The following is an 18455-nucleotide window of genomic DNA, read 5'->3' as shown; positions in this document are numbered from 1 at the left end:
ATGTAGATGTTCAGTTGACTTAGGCGGTCACTCTGCCCAACTAATACTTGTATTTATAATATACTGCTCTTGTATTTATAACCCGCCTTTAATATAAATGTCCCCGGGCGCTTCCTAAAAGAGGGAGGGGCGGACGCTGAGTCCGAGTTTATGAAACTGAAGGCCTGTTTGAAACGACTTCGACCCCGGGGAGAGATGGCATAAGGCAAAGGGCTTTAAGAAGAGATGTGCAGCGCGCACGGCCCGAATGAGCGAAGGTTCTGCCGCCCCGTGAGGCAATGGCGGGTGGGCGCACAGTAGGTTACAGTCCACAGGGTGCAGGGGTTGGGGAGGGCTGAAGTTAGTCGCAGAGGTCGGGTGGGAAAGGCCAGGGGGAGATTTGTGAAATAAAAACAGGAAATGCTGGAAATACTCAGAAGGTCAAGCAGCATCTGTGGAAAGAGAAACAGAGTTAACGTTTCAGGTTGATGACCTTTCGTCAGAACTGGAAAAAGCTGGAGATGGAACAGGTTTTTAAGCAAGTGTAGGGGCAGCGAAAGGGGGGAGGGGAGGAAAGGACAAAAGGGAAGGTCTGTGATAGGATGGAAGGCAGGAGAGATTAAGAAGCATTAAGAGATATTAATAGATGGTGCGAGGCAAAAGGAGATGGTAATGGGACAAGTTAAGAAACAAAAGATGGCTCTAGATGAAGTGTAAATGGCAGAATGATCGACAGCTGCCATGTGAGAGAGACAGAAAAAAGGGAGATTTGTGAATGCAGACACAGATGTTGAGGTAAATGCGGGGAGCCAGCGCAGGCTTTTGAAGACGGGGTGATTATTAAGCAGGTTTTCAGTAGCAGGGCTTTCAGCTCTAGCCGGGGACAGGATACGACAGTCAAGAGTTTGAACATGCTGGGGTTTGTGTAGCCTGGAGTTCAGGAGGCCGCACAGAGAGTAGGGAGTAGGCCCAGCCCAGAGATGACAGCGGCATGGCTCACGAATGAAAGTTCCAGCAATGGTGGGAGTGAGGAGGGAGAGAAGAGAGTAAGGTTATACAGCTGGAAGGAATGATTTTGGGGATTGGTAGCACTTGTTTGGAAAAAAGATCTGAACTTCCAAAAGAAAAATAATTAGGAGCAATGTTGCTGACAGAGCGGAATGAATGGGGGTTGAAGCTGAACTCAGGGCCGCACATTACATCGAGGATATGCAATATCATGCCCTGGGCAAGGATTGGTGGAGGTGGATATACTCAGGGGCTAGGGAGCAGAGCTTCCAAGTGTGATAGCTTAAATCTTGCCATTACTGAATTGAAGAAAGTTAAGCCAGTAGGGTATGGCAGCTTAATGGTTTTGATAGTAGACTAGCAACCTAGAGGTCGAGAATTCAACTCCCACAATGGGAAATTGTGAATAAATCTGAAAATTTGCAGGTTAGCACCAAGGAAAACTGAGAATGAAAGCTGTTGCAGTGTCCTTCACCATTGCCTTTCAGAGCAACAGTAGACAATTCAGCCCCTTGAGCCTGTTCTGTCATTTAAATAGATCATTCCTGATCTGTATCTCAACTCTATTTACCTGCCTTGGTTCCGTAATCCTTAATACCCTTACCCAACGAAAATCTATCAATCTCAGTTTTGAAATCCTCAATTGACCTACCCCCGACAGATTTCTTTGGGGAGAGGTTTCCAGATTTCCACTGCCCTTTGTGTGATGAAGTGATTCCTGACATCACCCCTGAATGGGCTCTAATTTTAAGGTTGCGCTCCTTGTTCTGGATTCCCTCCACCAGGGCAAATAGTTTCTCTCCATCCACCATATCAACTCCTTTAATCATCTTAAACACCTGAATTAGATCACTGCTGAATCTTCTCTGCTCCAGGGAATACAAGCCTAGTCTATGGAACCTGTCCTCAATTTAGGGAAAGAAGGGAACCCTTACTTGGTCTGGCCTATGCATGGCTCCAGACCCACACTATGTGGTTGACTCCTTAGAGAAGGGGTTAATTAATAATCTTGTTGTGTGGGGTCCTTTAGGGAAGAGTGACCATAACATGTAGAATTTTTCATTAAGATGGAAAGTGAAGAAGTCCAATCCGAAACTAGGGTCCTAAATCTAAACAAAGGAAACTGCGAAGGTATGAGGAGTGAGTTGGTTATGATAGATTGGGGAGCTTCATTAAAAGGTGTGACAGTGGATAGGCAATGGCTAACATTTAAGGAACGAATGCATGAATTGCAACAGTTATACATTCCTTTCTGGTGCAAAAACACAAAAGCAAAGGTGGCCCAACCATGGCTAACAAAAGAAATTAAGGATATTACTGGATCCATAGAGGAGTCATATAAAGTTGCCAGAAAAAGTAGCAAGCCTGAGGATTGGGAGCAGTTTAGAGTTCAGCAAAAAAGGATCAAGAGATTGATTAAGAGGAGAAAAATAGAGCATGAGAGTAAACTTGTAAGGAACATAAAAGCGGACTGTAAAAGCGTCTACAAGCATGTAAAAAGAAAAAGAGTAGTGAAGACAACTGTAGGTCCCTTGCAGTCAGAAATGGGAGAATTTATAATGGGTAACAAGGAAATGGCAGCGCAATTAAACAAATACTTTGGTTCTGTCTTCACGGAAGAGGACACAAATAACTTCCCAGAAATGCTAGGTAACCAAGGGTCTAGTGAGAAGGAGGAATTAAAGGAAATTAGTATTTGTAAAAAAGATAGTGCTGGAGAAATTAATGGGACTGAAAGCCGATAAATCTCCAGGGCCTGATAATCTGCATCCCAGAGTACTAAAAGAGGTAGCCATGGAAATAGTGGATGCATTGGCAGTGATGTTCCAAAATTCTATAGATTATGGAACAGTTCCTGCAGATTGGAGGGTGGCAAATGTAACCTCACTATTTAAAAAATGCGGGACAGAGAAAACCGGGAACTACAGACCGGTTAGCCTAACATTAGTAGTAGGGAAAATGCTAGAGTCCATTATAAAGAATGTGATAACAGGACACTTAGAAAATATCAACGGGATTAGACAAAGTCAACATGGATTTATGAAAGGGAAATCGTGTTTGACAAACCTACTGGAGTTTTTTGAGGATGTAACTGGTATAATAGATAAGGGAGAACAAGTGGATGTGGTGTATTTGGATTTTCAGAAGGCCTTTGATAAAGTCCCACATAAGAGGTTAGTGTGCAAAATTAAAGCACATGGGATTGGAGATAATATATTGGCATGGATTGAAAATTGGTTAACAGACAGGAAACAGAGAGTAGGAATAAATGGGTCTTTTTCGGGGTGGCAGGCGGTGACTAGTGGGGTACCACAGGGATCAGTGCTTGGGCCCCAGCTATTCACAATATATATCAATGATTTTGCTGAAGGAACCAAATGTGCTAATGACACAAAACTAGGTGGGATTGTGAGTTGTGAGGAGGATGCAAAGAGGCTTCAAGGCGATTTAGACAAGTTGAGTGAGTGGGCAAATACATGGCAGACGCAGTATAACGTGGATAAATGTGAAGTTATCCCCTTCGGTAGGAAAAACAGAAAGGCAGAGTATTATTTAAATAGTGATAGATTGGGAAATGTTGATGTACAAAGGGACCTTGTACACCAGTCACTGAAAGCAAACAGACAGGTGCAGCAAGCAGTTAGGAAGGCAAATGGTATGTTGGCCTTTATTGCAAGAGGATTTGAGTACAGGAGCAAGGATGTCTTACTACAGTTATACAGGGCCTTGGTGAGACCACACCTGGAGTACTGTGGACAGTTTTGGTCTCCTTACCTAAGAAAGGATATACTTGCCATAGAGGGAGTGCAGCAAAGGTTCACCAGACTGATTCCTGGGATGGCAGGACTGTCATATGAGGAGAGATTGGGTTGACTAGGCCTGTATTCACGAGAGTTTAGAAGAATGAGAGGGAATCTCATTGAAACGTATACAATTCTGACAGAGCTAGACAGACTGGATGCAGGGAGAGTGTTTCCCCTGGCTGGGAGGTCTAGAACGAGAGGTCACAGTCTCAGGATACGGGGTTGGACATTTAGGACTGAGATGAGGAGAAATATCTTCACTTAGAGGATGGTGAACCTGTGGAATTCTCTACCACAGAAGGCTGTGGAGGCCAAGTCACTGAATATATTTTAGGAGATAGATAGATTTCTAGACACAAAAAGCATCAAGGGGTATGGGGAGAGAGCGGGAATATGGTATTGAGATAGAGGATCAGCCATGATCATATTGAATGGTGAAGCAGGCTCGAAGGGCCACATGGCCTGCTCCTGCTCCAATTTTTCTGTTTCTATGAGTCCACATCCCATGAACAAATAACATATCTGCGAGGTAATTTTGGACAAGCAGCCAGACGGCATGATGGGAGTCGAGTGGTAAAGCTGGGAGTTGCCAGCATGCACATGAAAGCTGGCCACATTCTTCGAACTCTTTCATAGGGAAGCATGTAAACATAGGACAGTTTGAGGTAGAAAGGTTGACGCTGGCCTGGGTCACAGGAAGGAATGTGGTGGCTACCTTGGGAGAGGTCAGAATGTAAAAGTAGTACGAGGGAGCTGGGCCAAGGGTAGAACAGTCCAGACCACACACTCACTGCCAGTTCACCATTCCAAAGCAGGATGCTCAGGAGAGGTTAAACCTGACCTCAGTCTCTCGCTTGCTTCCTGGAGTTCCTGCTCCTTCGCAAATCTCAAGGCAGAGACTATTATTTATGCATTTACTTCATCTGTGCAAGGCTGGAACTGTTACCAAAATTCAAGCCATGGACCAATATATAATTACATAACATTTACAGCACAGAAACAACGTGTCTGTTCCGGTGTTTATGCTCCACACAAGCCTCCTCTCACCCTACTACATCTCACCCTATCAGCATATCCTTCTATTCCTTTCTCCCTCATGTACTTATCTAGCCTCCCCTTAAATGCATCCATGCTATTTGCCTCAACTACTCCCTGTGGTAGTGAGTTCCACATTCTAAGCGCTCCTGAATTCCTTATTGGATTTATTATTTATGGCCCCTAGTTTTGGACCGCCCAGAAATGGACACATCTTCTCTACGTCTACCGTATCAGACCCCTTCATAATTTTAAAGACCTCTGTCAGGTCATCCCTCTGCCTTCTCTTTTCTAGAGAAAAGAGCCCCAGCCTGTTGAGTCTTTCCTGATAGTTATAACCTGTCAATTCTGGTATCATCCTTGTAAAACTTTTATGCACCGTCCTCAGTGCCTTTTTGTAATATGGAGATCAGAACTGTCACAGTACTGCTAGTGTGGTCTGGCTAGGGTTCGATGCATGTTTACTATCACTTCCCTACTTTTCAATTCCATTGCTCCGGAAATGTAGTTAGGGAGAAACGTCACTCATGTCTGTGAAACACAAGTGCCCTTTAAAACAGCTCCTGTGGGCTGCGGCCTCCCATTCGGCTCCGTTTCACTGATAAGCAGGAGCGGTTAATGAGGGGGGGGGGGGGGTGAGTTGGCGACTGGGGAAGGAAGAGGGAGGACACTGGGAGACTGGAGAGGAGCGGCGCCTTCCCGAAAAGATACATTCTTACATGGGAACGTCGGGCCTTAACAGGGGGGATTCGGGGCCTGGGTGAAAATGCACGATTGGGTTTCAAAGCAAAGTGAGTGCTTGGAAGGCAAATCCGCCGAGAGCTGAAGGGGAGCAGCAGAGCAGGTGAGCCGGTGAGCCAGCAGGCGCCCACCATGCGGGAGGAACAATAGCGGCTGCAGCTTCCGACTGCCCGCTGCATTTCCAGCACTCGCTGCACCGGCGCACGGGTGAGTGAAGACTGCACTGCATCCCCGCTCCCTTCACAGGCAGCCTCAGATTGCACCCGCCCTTTCAACTGGCTGCTCGACACAATTCACAGGCAGCACAGTAACGTGTACCGTAGCCCCAAAGGGCTGCTGGGTTTTCTGGTTTTGTGTTCACAAGCTGCGAATTGATTGATGCTCCGCCCGCGTAGAATCCTGAGCAACTTTCGCAGGAGAATCAAGCTTCCCATAAAAGGCACGGTATTAACTGGCAGGCACGCACTTCCGTGGACAGTGCGCGCTGTTAACTCGTTGTTGGAGTAACTAGGCCGATGTAAGATTTAGTCCTTTGTAGACCGATCTCTTCCCCCCCCCTCCCATGACTCTCTGTGCAGATGTTTACACATTAGCGGCCGAACCTGCCAGCCCGCCCACCCTGTTTTTGTGCCGCTCTCTCGTGTGTGCGCGCTGCGTTCTGCCTCGGGAGAGGAGGGCGGTGGGAGGATAAAGAGCACCATCCATTGCCCAGGACTCGTTACTGCCAGAACCCAGGCCTCAGTGCCCGCTGTCTCCTGCCTCATCTCTCTGCACTCCAAGCTCGTGAGATCTTAGCCCCCGCTTGGTGTTTAAAAGGACAGCAGCCGGCGCACTTGCTGGGATGCCTGTACTCAGCGCCGCTAATCCTGCCTTGTGCTCGGTATTTTCTCCGATTCCCCCGCCCCTGCCCTGAACTCAGTTACTCTTAATGGGCTGCGGTGCTTTCCCCTGTCGAGTCTCTGCTGTGGGCCAAGCCTGTCTCCCAATTCCCCTGTGTTTACAGAATCACAGAAACCTCAAAGTGCAGATAGAGGCCACTTGGGCCCATCGAGCCTGCACCGACACATATCCCACCCGATTACCTTTCAATTATCTCAGCCCCCAAACGATGTCTCTACCGTATGTGCCTGGCGCCTCTGCCCTGCTCGCTATCCCCAACAAATGTGTATTGTTTGTACTGCCATTGCATTTATCAGTTCATTTGCACCGTGCATATATCCCTGAATCGCCCCTCCTGTCACCCAGGCTATGTTGGGTGTGCGCCCAGTGTCTTACATTTACTCCCTGAAATGTCCCCACGGCCACATCATCCCCAGGCTGTTCCCTTGCCGAGGATCCCTCAGGCCCCTGAATTCCCCTTGGGAATTGCCCCCCCTGCCTGTCACGCATTCCTCAAGTTCTGTTTTTGCCTTCCCCGGCCCCCCCACACCCCGGTTTACCCCTGTGTTTTTACCGACCGAATTGCACAACCTTGCATTTTCCCCGCCCTGCAATTGTGCTCAGAATTTTCCCTGCAATTGTCCCCCGCCCCGCATTAACCCTGTGAATTGCAGCAGCCCTGATTGAACTCGCCTGGCCTGACCTCTGACCCCTGCACTGGCCCAGGGGGCGGGGCGGGGCGGGGCCCCGCTGTGATTGACAGGTGGGCGGGGCGGTCCGGGAGCCGAGCTCGGACTCGGGCTGCGGGGGGAGGGGAGGGTAGCGGGGCCCGGACACACAGGCGGCGAGAGAGCGGGGCGGGGAACACGGCGGGGTCCGAGCAAGCCTCCACAGGTAATCGCTTCTGCTCTCCTCTCCGCGCGGCGCCGCTCGCAGCCCGGCCCCAGACCCAGAGTCTCGGCAGTTCGCTCACCCACCGGGGCCGAGCCTGGGCCCCGCCGGCGCTCGGGTGGGGTGGGGGGTGAGGGCTGCAGGCCTCAGGCCTCTCCGCTCGGTGATGGGGGCTGGAGCCGGGCCCTCGCCCTCTCTCCCGGGGTCGCTGGGCCTGGCGACGGCTCTCGGACGGGCCCCAGAGCCGCCATTTCAAGGCCGGCTGCAGGGCGAGCGGCGGCCACAGGGCGGCGCCCAGCAACATCCCAGAGCCTGCAGCTCCGGGAGCCCCGCCCCGCACCGCCCCCGCCAGCCCGGACCGCACCTGCTGCCATCCGGCCGGCCAATAAAGGGCCGCCAGTCTAACAACCTGTGAATTACTGAGACAACAGCTTAGCCGATCCACAACAATTCATACTTAGCACCAGACAGAGAGAAGTAAACTGGGCTTTCAGGCAGGGGGTTAGCAGTAGGTTCTGGTTATCATAGAAACATAGAAGATAGGAGCAGGAGTAGGCCATTCGGCCCCTCGAGCCTGCTCCGCCATTCAATGCGATCATGGCTGATCATCCAAATTCAGTACCCGGTCCCTGCTTTCTCCCCATACCCCTTAATTCCTTTAGCATTAAGAAATATATCCAACTCCTTCTTGAATATATTTAATGAATTGGCCTCTACTGCCTTCTGTGGTAGAGAATTCCACAGGTTCACCACTCTGGGTGAAGAAATTCCTCCTCGTTTCTGTCCTAAAAGGCCAACCCCTTATCCTTAGACTGTGACCCCTGGTTCTGGACTCCCCGACCATCGGGAACATCCTTCCTGCATCTAGCCTGTCCAGTCCTGCCAGAATGTTATAAGTTTCAATGAGATCCCCTCATTCTTCTAAACTCCAGCGAGTATAAGCCCAATCGACCCAATCTCTCCTCATACGTCATTCCTGCCATCCCAGGTATCAGCATGGTGAATCTTCACTGAACTCCTTCCATGGCAAGAATATCCTTCCTCAGATAAGGTGACCAAAACTGCACACAATGCTCAACATGTGGTCTCACCAAGGCCCTGTACAACTGCAGCAAGACATCCTTGTTCCTGTACTCAAACCCTCTCGCTACAAAGGCCAACATACCATTTGCCTTCTTAACCGCCTGCTGCACCTGCATGCTTACCTTCAGCGACTGGTGCACAAGGACACCAGGATTCATTGCACTTTCCCTTCTCCCAATCTATTGCCATTCAGATAATAGTCTGCCTTCCTGTTTTTGCCACCAAAGTGGATAACCTCACATTTATCCACATTATATTGCATCTGCCATACTTCTGCCCAATCACCCAACCTGTCCAAATCATCCTGTAGTTTCTCGGCATCCTCCTCACAGCACACACGCCCACCCAGCTTTGTGTCATCTGCAAATTTGGAGATATTACATCTAGTTCCCTTGTCTAGATCATTAATATATATTGTGAATAGCTGGGGTCCAAGAACCGATCCCTGCGGTACCCCACTAGTCACTGCCTGGCGCTCAGAAAGACCTGTTTATTCCAACTCTTTGCTTTCTATTTGCCAACCAGTTCTCTATCCAAGTCAATACTTTGCCCCCAATCCCATGTGCCTTAACTTTACACGCTAATCTCTTATGTGGGACCTTATCGAAAGCCTTCTGAAAGTCCAAATACACCACATCCACTGGTTCTCCCTTATCTATTTTACTAGTTACATCCTCAAAAAATTCCAGTAGATGTGCGGGTTAGGTTGATTGGCTATGATAAATTGACCCTTAGTGTTAGGGGGATTAAATACATGGGGTTACGGGGATAGGGTGGGATATGTGTTGGTGTAGGGGTTACGGGGATCGGGTGGGATATGTGTCGGTGCAGGCTCGATGGGCCGAAATGGCCTCTATCTGCACTGTGGGGTTTCTGTGATTCTGTGATTAGTCAAGCACGATTTACCTTTTGTAAACCCATGTTGACTTTGTCCGATCCTGTCACTGTTTTCCACGTGCTGTGCTATTACATCTTTTATAATGGACTCTAGCATTTTCCCCACTACCGATGTCAGGCTTACCGGTCTGTAATTCCCCGTTTTCTCTCTACCACCTTTTTTGAATAGTGGGGTAACATTAGGTACCCTCCAATCCATGGGTACTTTTCCAGATTCCATCGAATTTTGGAAGATGATCAGCAATGCATCTACTATTTCTAGGGCCACTTCCTTAAGTACCCTAGGATGTAGATTATCAGGCCCTGGGGATTTATCGGCCTTCAATCCCATCAATTTCCCTAACACCATTTCCCTACAAATACTGATATCAGAACGGAATAACAAGTAAGATCAGCACCTCGCAGCAGCTATTGACCATAAATAGAACTGCTAGGACATAGAATCATAGAAATTTACAGCACAGAAGGAGGCCGTTCAGCCCATCTTCTCCGTGCCGGCCCACAAAGAGCTAATCGCACTTTCCAGCACTTCAGGGCACTTCAAGTGCATATCCAAGTACTTTATAAATGCGATGAGGGTCTCTGCCTCTACCACCCTTTCAGGCAGTGAGTTCCACAAAAAATTCTCTTCAAATCCCCCCTAAACCTCCGACCAATTACTTTAAATCCACGCCCCCTGGTTATTGACCTCTCTGCTAATGGAAATAGGTCCTTCCTATCCACTCTATCTAGGCCCCTCATAATTTTATACACCTCAATTAGTTCTCCCCTCAGCCTCCTCTGTTCCAAAGAAAACAACCCCAGCCTATCCAATCTTTCCTCATAGCTAAAATTCCCGAGCCTAGGCAACATCCTCGTCAATCTCCTCTGCGCCCCCTCTAGTGCAATCACATCCTTCCTCCTGTAATGTGGTGACCAGAACTGCACGCAGTATTCTAGCTGCGGCCTAACTAGTGTTTTATACAGTTCAAGCATAACCTTCCTGCTCTTATATTCTATACCTCGGCTAATAAAGGCAAGTATCCCGTATGCCTTCTTAACCATCTTATCTACCTGTCCTGCTACCTTCAGGGATCCGTGGACATGCACTCCAAGGTCCCTCTGATCTTCTGCACTTCTCGTGTCCTACCATTTATAGTGTATTCCCTTGCCTTGTTAGCCCTCCCCAAATGCATTACCTCACGCTTTTCCAGATTGAATTCCATTTGCCACTGTTCTGCCCACCTGACCAGTCCATTGCTATCTTCCTGCAGTCTGCAGCTTTTTTCTTCATTATCAACCACACGGTCATTTTTTTTATCATCTGCAAACTTCTTAATCATACTTCCTACATTCAAGTCCAAATCATTGATATATACCACAAAAAGCAAAGGACCGAGTACTGAGCCCTGCGGAACCCCACTGGAAACAGCCTTCCAGTTACAAAAACACCCTTCAACCGTTATTCTTTGTTTCATGCCTCTGAGCCAGTTTTGGATCCAACTTGCCACTTTGCCTTGGATCCCATAGGCTTTTACTTTCGTGGCCAGTCAGCCATGTGGGGCCTTATCAAAAGCTTTGCTAAAATCCATATCGACTACATCAAATGCACTACCTTCATCGACACTCCTCAAAAAATTCAATCAAATTAGTCAGACACAACCTTCCCTTAACAAATCCATGCTGACTGTCCCTGATTAATCTGTGTCTTTCTAAATGAAGATTTATCCTGTCCTTCAATTTTTTCCAATAATTTTCCCATCACCGAGGTTAGGCTGACTGGCCTGTAATTACTCGGTCTATTCCTTTCTCCCTTTTTAAACAACGGTACCATGTTCGCAGTCCTCCAGTCCTCTGGCACCACACCTGTCGATTCTTTTAACAATCTGGGATACATTTAATCCGGGCCTGGGGATTTATCCACTTTCAAAGATGCTAAGCCCCTTAATACTTCCTCCTTCACTATGTTTATTTCATCTAATATTTCACACCCCTCCTCCCTGATTGCAATGTCTGCATCGTCCGTCTCTTTTTTGAAAACAGTATTCATTAAGAACCATACCCATGACTTCCGCTTCCACACACAGGTTACCTTTATGGCCCCTAATCGGCCCTACTCTTACATTAGTTATCCTCTTGCTCTTAATGTATTTATAAAACATCTTTGGGTTTTCCTTGATTTTACTTGCCAATATTTTTTCATGCCCTCTCTTTGCTTTCCTAATTTCCTTTTTAATTTCACCGCTGCATTTTCTGTACTCCTGGCTTTCTGCAGTATTGAGTCTGTGGTATCTATCATATGCTTCACTTATTTTCTTTGTCCTACCCTGTATGCCTCTTGACATCCAGGGAGCTCTAGATTTGTTGAAAATTGACCAGTCTCTTGGACTGGGGAACTTAAATTAATAGTTAACTTCAACCAGCTAAATTACAGTGTCTTGTCTGTTTGCAGAGGTTACGAGTGGAGTGTGGTAGGGTGGGATGGGGTGGGGTAAGGTCACATTTAAAAACGAGTCTTCAGTTGATGACACTGGGCAACCCACTACATTTGAAAGAGAAAATGCAGCCTAAGGAACCCTTTCATCAGAACCGACTAATCGTTTTTTTAAATGCAGGTTGTCAGGTTACCTTTTAGGATGGCAATAAAGGCAGATTTGATCTCAACTCAGCACTTCTAGAGCTTGTCCTATTGCAATATAGAGACAGAGATTTTGTGATGTAGTGAAGATGTCCTTCAGACAGAAGAGCCTCTCATCTTCTGTACAAGAGATCTTGGGTGTTAATGCTATTCAGGTTATTTCTGAAATACCCTAGGACTGTAAGCTCACTGGATTGTAGAGGCGAGTTGAGTGTTGATCAAACCGCCAAATGTGGGCCAGAAGGGTGTACAGCAAACCCTCTGGGGCACGTCTAACCCCAAACCCTCTGGGGCACGTCTAACCCCAAACCCTCTGGGGCACGTCTAACCCCAAACCCTCTGGGGCACGTCTAACCCCAAACCCTCTGGGGCACGTCTAACCCCAAACCCTCTGGGGCACGTCCAACCCCAAACCCTCTGGGGCACGTCCAACCCCAAACCCTCTGGGGCACGTCCAACCCCAAACCCTCTGGGGCACGTCCAACCCCAAACCCTCTGGGGCACGTCCAACCCCAAACCCTCTGGGGCACGTCCAACCCCAAACCCTCTGGGGCACGTCCAACCCCAAACCCTCTGGGGCACGTCCAACCCCAAACCCTCTGGGGCACGTCTAACCCCAAACCCTCTGGGGCACGTCCAACCCCAAACCCTCTGGGGCACGTCCAACCCCAAACCCTCTGGGGCACGTCCAACCCCAAACCCTCTGGGGCACGTCCAACCCCAAACCCTCTGGGGCACGTCCAACCCCAAACCCCCTGGGGCACGTCTAACCCCAAACCCTCTGGGGCACGTCTAACCCCAAACCCTCTGGGGCACGTCCAACCCCAAACCCTCTGGGGCACGTCCAACCTCAAACCCTCTGGGGCACGCCCAACCCCAAACCCTCTGGGGCACGTCCAACCTCAAACCCTCTGGGGCACGCCCAACCCCAAACCCTCTGGGGCACGTCCAACCCCAAACCCTCTGGGGCACGTCCAACCCCAAACCCTCTGGGGCACGTCCAACCCCAAACCCTCTGGGGCACGTCCAACCCCAAACCCTTTGGGGCACGTCCAACCCCAAACCCTCTGGGGCACGTCCAACCCCAAACCCTCTGGGGCACGTCCAACCCCAAACCCTCTGGGGCACGTCCAACCCCAAACCCTCTGGGGCACGTCCAACCCCAAACCCTCTGGGGCACGTCGAACCCCAAACCCTCTGGGGCACGTCCAACCCCAAACCCTCTGGGGCACGTCCAACCCCAAACCCTCTGGGGCACGTCGAACCCCAAACCCTCTGGGGCACGTCCAACCCCAAACCCTCTGGGGCACGTCCAACCCCAAACCCCGTGGGGCACGTCTAATCCCAAACCCCCTGGGGCACGTCGAACCCCAAACCCTCTGGGGCACGTCCAACCCCAAACCCTCTGGGGCACGTCCAACCCCAAACCCTCTGGGGCACGTCCAACCCCAAACCCCGTGGGGCACGTCTAATCCCAAACCCCCTGGGGCACGTCGAACCCCAAACCCCCTGGGGCACGTCCAACCCCAAACCCCCTGGGGCACGTCCAACCCCAAACCCTCTGGGGCACGTCCAACCCCAAACCCCGTGGGGCACGTCCAACCCCAAACCCCCTGGGGCACGTCGAACCCCAAACCCCCTGGGGCACGTCTAACCCCAAACCCTCTGGGGCACGTCCAACCCCAAACCCCCTGGGGCACGTCCAACCCCAAACCCTCTGGGGCACGTCCAACCCCAAACCCTCTGGGGCACGTCCAACCCCAAACCCCGTGGGGCACGTCCAACCCCAAACCCCGTGGGGCACGTCCAACCCCAAACTCTCTGGGGCATGTCTAACCGAGGGTCGCTCGGAAACGCACCTATTCAAGTGGATCCATCTTGATGGGGCTCCCTACACAAACTGTTCAATTCTGACCTGTTCACGGCCAAGCGGTAGCTGCTGTGGAGGATTGTGCGACATGGACGGACGGAACCTTCTGTTGGCTGACAGAGATATAAACCAGCAGTGCTAGTTTGTAGACTGACTCCAAAACACAAGTTTGAGAGCATGCTGTGATAAGCTAACACGAACGGGTTGGTTGCTTACTACTGGTGTTTATAGGTAGAATACCTCCTCATACAGTGATTCGATCACAGGGTCTTGGAAATGGCATGAAAGATTGTTATGAAGGATGTGTGTGTTTCTAGTACACTAAATGCTGTAGCGGCATCTAATGCCAGTTTCCGTTGTCCTTTTATTTACCAAACCGAGCTGGATACTTGCTACTTAATTGATAGCCATTGGTTATATGGAAATCTTACACGTGTTACCAGATGATAACAGGAAATGACGCACTATTGGCTAAAACAATGGCGCGCTTTTGTTAATACGCTATTAACCGAGTTATTGACTAACCATTGGTAGGATTATCTGCGGATTAATAGAATCTCAGACTCTGGGATAAGAAAGGGAAAAGGAACATTGCTGCTGTCCTATATAATTCAGCCCACAGCGGAAGCCCCATCGCTGTCCTGCTAACTGTTGATAGGAATTACTAGCTGCACCTGTTAAACTGAAGCTTCGTTCTCCCAGACAGGAGAAAAAGAATAAAGTGAGCTCGTGTTAGTAATTGAGGGAACTTCACTTTGGACAATAATCATGATTTGAGATGCACTGATGGTGATGTTAGGAGGAATCTTGAGAGTGTGGTAGATACTGGCCTTTCTGCTTTTCGAAATGGAAGCTACTTAATTTCTAATTCCACTTTTGTACAGTGATGTTTGTGTTTGGCCCCATAACACAGAAGTGGGAGGACCGCCTGGTGCCTTTACCTCTGGGCTTGGTGAAACCAGCCGCACTCACCCAGGATACTTGGGATCGCAGGGCAAGGTTTCTCAACAGCTTGCCTGGATGGCCATGGAACACTAGGGGGGGAAATTCAGTTGGTTGCGACTCCCGTTAGCGGCTTAAGAGGGCGCTAAGTAGTGCGCAAACCAACTAGCGCTCGGGCGCGGCACTGCCCACGTCTCCTGCCAAATTCAGCGGGAGGTTAGTGGTGGCGCTAACTGTTAGCGCTGCGCCGCTGGCAATGACGTCATCGGTGTGCGCCACGCTCACGCCCCGGCCGCGATCTTCGGGAGTGCCCCCTGATTTACCGCCGGACGCTATGTCCGACAGGGTCAGGGTGGCGTACCTGCGGCCGGGGAGGCGCAAATTAAAGGCGAGGTGTGGGGCGGCCATTTTTGTTGTTGGCCGCCTGCCAGCACCTGCCTGCGCTCCCGTCCCCGGCCTTGCAGAGTGCCGGCTGCGCTCCAAGAGCCCGGCACTTCTCTTGGGTGCCGGGCTCTTTTGCCTGCACTCCCGATCCCCGGGGGCCCAGCTGGGCCCGAGATCGCGCTGCACAAGGCCCCTCCCCTTTAAGAAGAGGAGGAAGGCCTGCAATACCGCAGCGCAACATGCCGCGGCGTGTGGCGCTGCGGCACTTAACGCCACGATATTCACTTGCAGTGCCCCAAGAGGGTGGTGGGGCGCCTCCAGTAGCGCCCCGCTTCCCTTTGGGGCGCAACCACCCAATTTCCGGCGCGGGGCGCTAATTTTTCCGGGGCGGTACTTTTAGCGGCCCAAACGGGGCTATACTGAATTTCTCCCCCTAGGTCTCATCTCTTTTTCTATATGGCTGACACTGGTGAGGTATTTATGTCTATCCCGAGTGGCTTTGAGCCAACGACATTGTGTGGGGGTGGAGTCCCATTGGAGGGAGACCGCATATGGCTGCCAAGTTCCCTGAATTGAAGGGCTTTAGTGAACCCGGATGACCATGAAACATCCACTATTTATTTTACATTTGGGATGTGGTTGATATCTAGGTAAGGGTATCGAGGGACATGGATCAAAGGCGGGTAACTGGAGTTGGGTTACAGATCGGCCATGATCTAATAGTATGGCAGAACTGCTCCTTCCTGTGTCACCAGTTCTGGGAGCTTCCTTGGGCATTTTCTGCTGCCACCCCACAAATAACCAGATTTCAGAACTTGCTTTGGGGACATTGAACTCGCAACCTCTGGGTCGCTAGTCTCGCACTACAATCACTAGGCTACCCTGCCCATATTATAGAAGCTTCCGGGACCATTGGGCACCAGGGGGTTGAATCTATTGATCCAAAGTTGGACAACTGTTTTTTTTTGATACAACAGTTTTTTTCCACTTGGGAAGATTTTTTTATTTGTAGTGGGTTCCTTAAAATAGAGATGGGGTACTTACAGTTGTTCCCAATGCCACCGCTTATTGATATGTACAAAACAACGCGCTGGCCTTTCATGGCTGGGACCTGGGCTCAAATCTTAGAAACTTAGGAAAACCACGGGAGGGTGAGAGGAGTCAATGGGAACTGGTGCAGTAGAGCACGTCCTTGAGGTTGGGGCTGAGACAGATTGTTGGGACTGACTGGAGTGGGCTATAACGCTGCCATGCAGTGCCTGACCTGGGAGATTCGCTTTTCAGGCCTGCCTGCTGGCGTGTGGTTTTTTGGAGGGCAGCGATGCCGGAAGAACCTAGCCGTAGTCCAAGGAACAGCAAGGTCTCTGCTGCCCGAAGGCTATGCCAGGTAAATGACACATCCACATTAACCCCAAATTACCACTGCCACAGCGACGGGCTGGTTTGACCAGGTTAATGAATCTGATGTGTTCTGGTTTTAATCTCCGGGAAGTTTCTCAAATGCTTACAGTTCCTAGTGGCAACTTCGCACTTCTACTCTGGGTAAGCCGGACGTTAGCTGTGATTAATGCCTGCAACCTAGGCTTCCCTTTGGCTTACTTGCTGCCTTTTTTTGGTCGGGGGGTGGGGTTGGGGGGGTGGGGGGGACTGGGATATGCTCCGGCTTTGATTCGATAGAGTTTGGGAGTGACACTTTGGCAGTCTGGACGGGAACCAAACCAGACTTGAAACGCTACCCACCAGCTGAGGGCATGGTCCGCACCAGCTGAGGGCATGGTCCACACCAGCTGAGGGCATGGTCCGCACCAGCTGAGGGCATGGTCCGCACCGGCTGAGGGCATGGTCCGCACCGGCTGAGGGCATGGTCCCCACCGGCTGAGGGCATGGTCCGCTCCGGCTGAGGGCATGGTCCGCACCGGCTGAGGGGCATGGTCCGCACCGGCTGAGGGGCATGGTCCGCACCGGCTGAGGGCATGGTCCGCACCGGCTGAGGGGCATGGTCCGCACCGGCTGAGGGGCATGGTCCGCACCGGCTGAGGGCATGGTCCGCTCCGGCTGAGGGCATGGTCCGCACCGGCTGAGGGCATGGTCCGCACCGGCTGAGGGGCATGGTCCGCACCGGCTGAGGGGCATGGTCCGCACCGGCTGAGGGGCATGGTCCGCACCGGCTGAGGGCATGGTCCGCACCGGCTGAGGGGCATGGTCCGCACCGGCTGAGGGGCATGGTCCGCACCGGCTGAGGGGCATGGTCCGCACCGGCTGAGGGGCATGGTCCGCACCGGCTGAGGGGCATTGTCCGCACCGGCTGAGGGCATGGTCCGCACTGGCTGAGGGGCATGGGCCCCACCGGCTGAGGGGTGATGCGCTATCAACAACACCAAAGACTACGAGATGGACTTATATGAAGTAGGCTTTTGTTGACTAAGAACTGGAGCATGCCTCTGCTAGTGAATCCATCCTAAGAGCTCCTGGGGGAAGGGTGGTGAGTCACCTTTATACCCGGGCTCAGGGGTGGAGACATGCCTGGACTTGTACAGAGTTAACTGGTTTACCACACAGACATGTACAGGGTTAACAGTGGTTTACCACATTCACCCCTCGTTTAAAAAAAGAGTCCGGCGGGGTGAAGTGTTTCAAAAGTTCGTATACGAAAGTCTCTCCGGGGGTCTTGTCTGCCGTAATGATCTTCGTGGTGCCGGTTGTGGCGGTTCTTTGCCCGCGGCCGCTTCTCGCGTGGGACGGAGCACTGGCGTGTCATCCTCTCGGGGTAGGGATGGCAGTTCGTGGTAGACACCCCGGTGGTGCGTTGTGGGTAGTGGTGGTGGGTGGAGGTAGTGGATGGTGATCGATGGTGTTTCGGGTGGTACCTGAGGGTGCGAGGTCTCGAATTGAGACTGTGTCCTCCCGCCCGTCCGGATACGCCACGTAGGCGTACTGTGGGTTGGCGTGGAGGAGGTGAACCTTTTCGACCAGGGGGTCCGTCTTATGGCTCCTCACGTGTTTCCTGAGCAGGACGGGTTCCGGAGACGTCAGCCATGGCGGTAGTGATGTCCCTGAGGTGGATTTCCTGGGGAAGACGAACATCTTCTCGTGAGGGGTGGCATTTGTGGCAGTACAGAGCAATGATCGTATGGAGTGGAGCGCATCGGGGAGGACATCTTGCCAGCAGGAGATTGGGAGGCCCTTGGATTTTAGGGCGAGCATGGCGGTCTTCCACACCGCTGCGTTCTCCCTCTCTACCTGTCCGTTACCCCGGGGGTTGTAGCTGGTAGTCCTGCTCGTGGCTATGCCCTTCTCGAGCAGGTACTGGCGCAGCTCGTCGCTC

The 18455-nt window shown here is 51.1% G+C and overlaps 1 protein-coding gene across 2 annotated transcripts in view; it reads left to right on the top strand.

Annotated features, from left to right (window-relative positions):
- Nucleotides 1-5469: 5469 nt before the first annotated feature.
- The window catches only part of LOC147105393 (uncharacterized), a 44544-nt gene continuing 31558 nt past the window's right edge, over nucleotides 5470-18455 (top strand). Inside the window, exon 1 of one of the 2 annotated variants that reach the window (XM_086011701.1) lies at nucleotides 5470-5774. The gene's annotated coding sequence lies outside the window, so the exon portion shown is untranslated. Of the gene's footprint in view, nucleotides 5775-7237; nucleotides 7341-18455 lie in introns of those variants that run through there. The other variant, XM_086011700.1, reaches the window with a different exon arrangement.

The sequence above is a fragment of the Somniosus microcephalus genome, chromosome 18 (genome assembly GCF_052327205.1).
Source record: "Somniosus microcephalus isolate GS21.2 chromosome 18, FLI_Smic_1.0, whole genome shotgun sequence".
NCBI lineage: Eukaryota > Metazoa > Chordata > Chondrichthyes > Squaliformes > Somniosidae > Somniosus > Somniosus microcephalus.
Note: the sequence above shows the minus strand (reverse complement) of the source record. Positions and strands in the feature narration are given on the sequence as shown.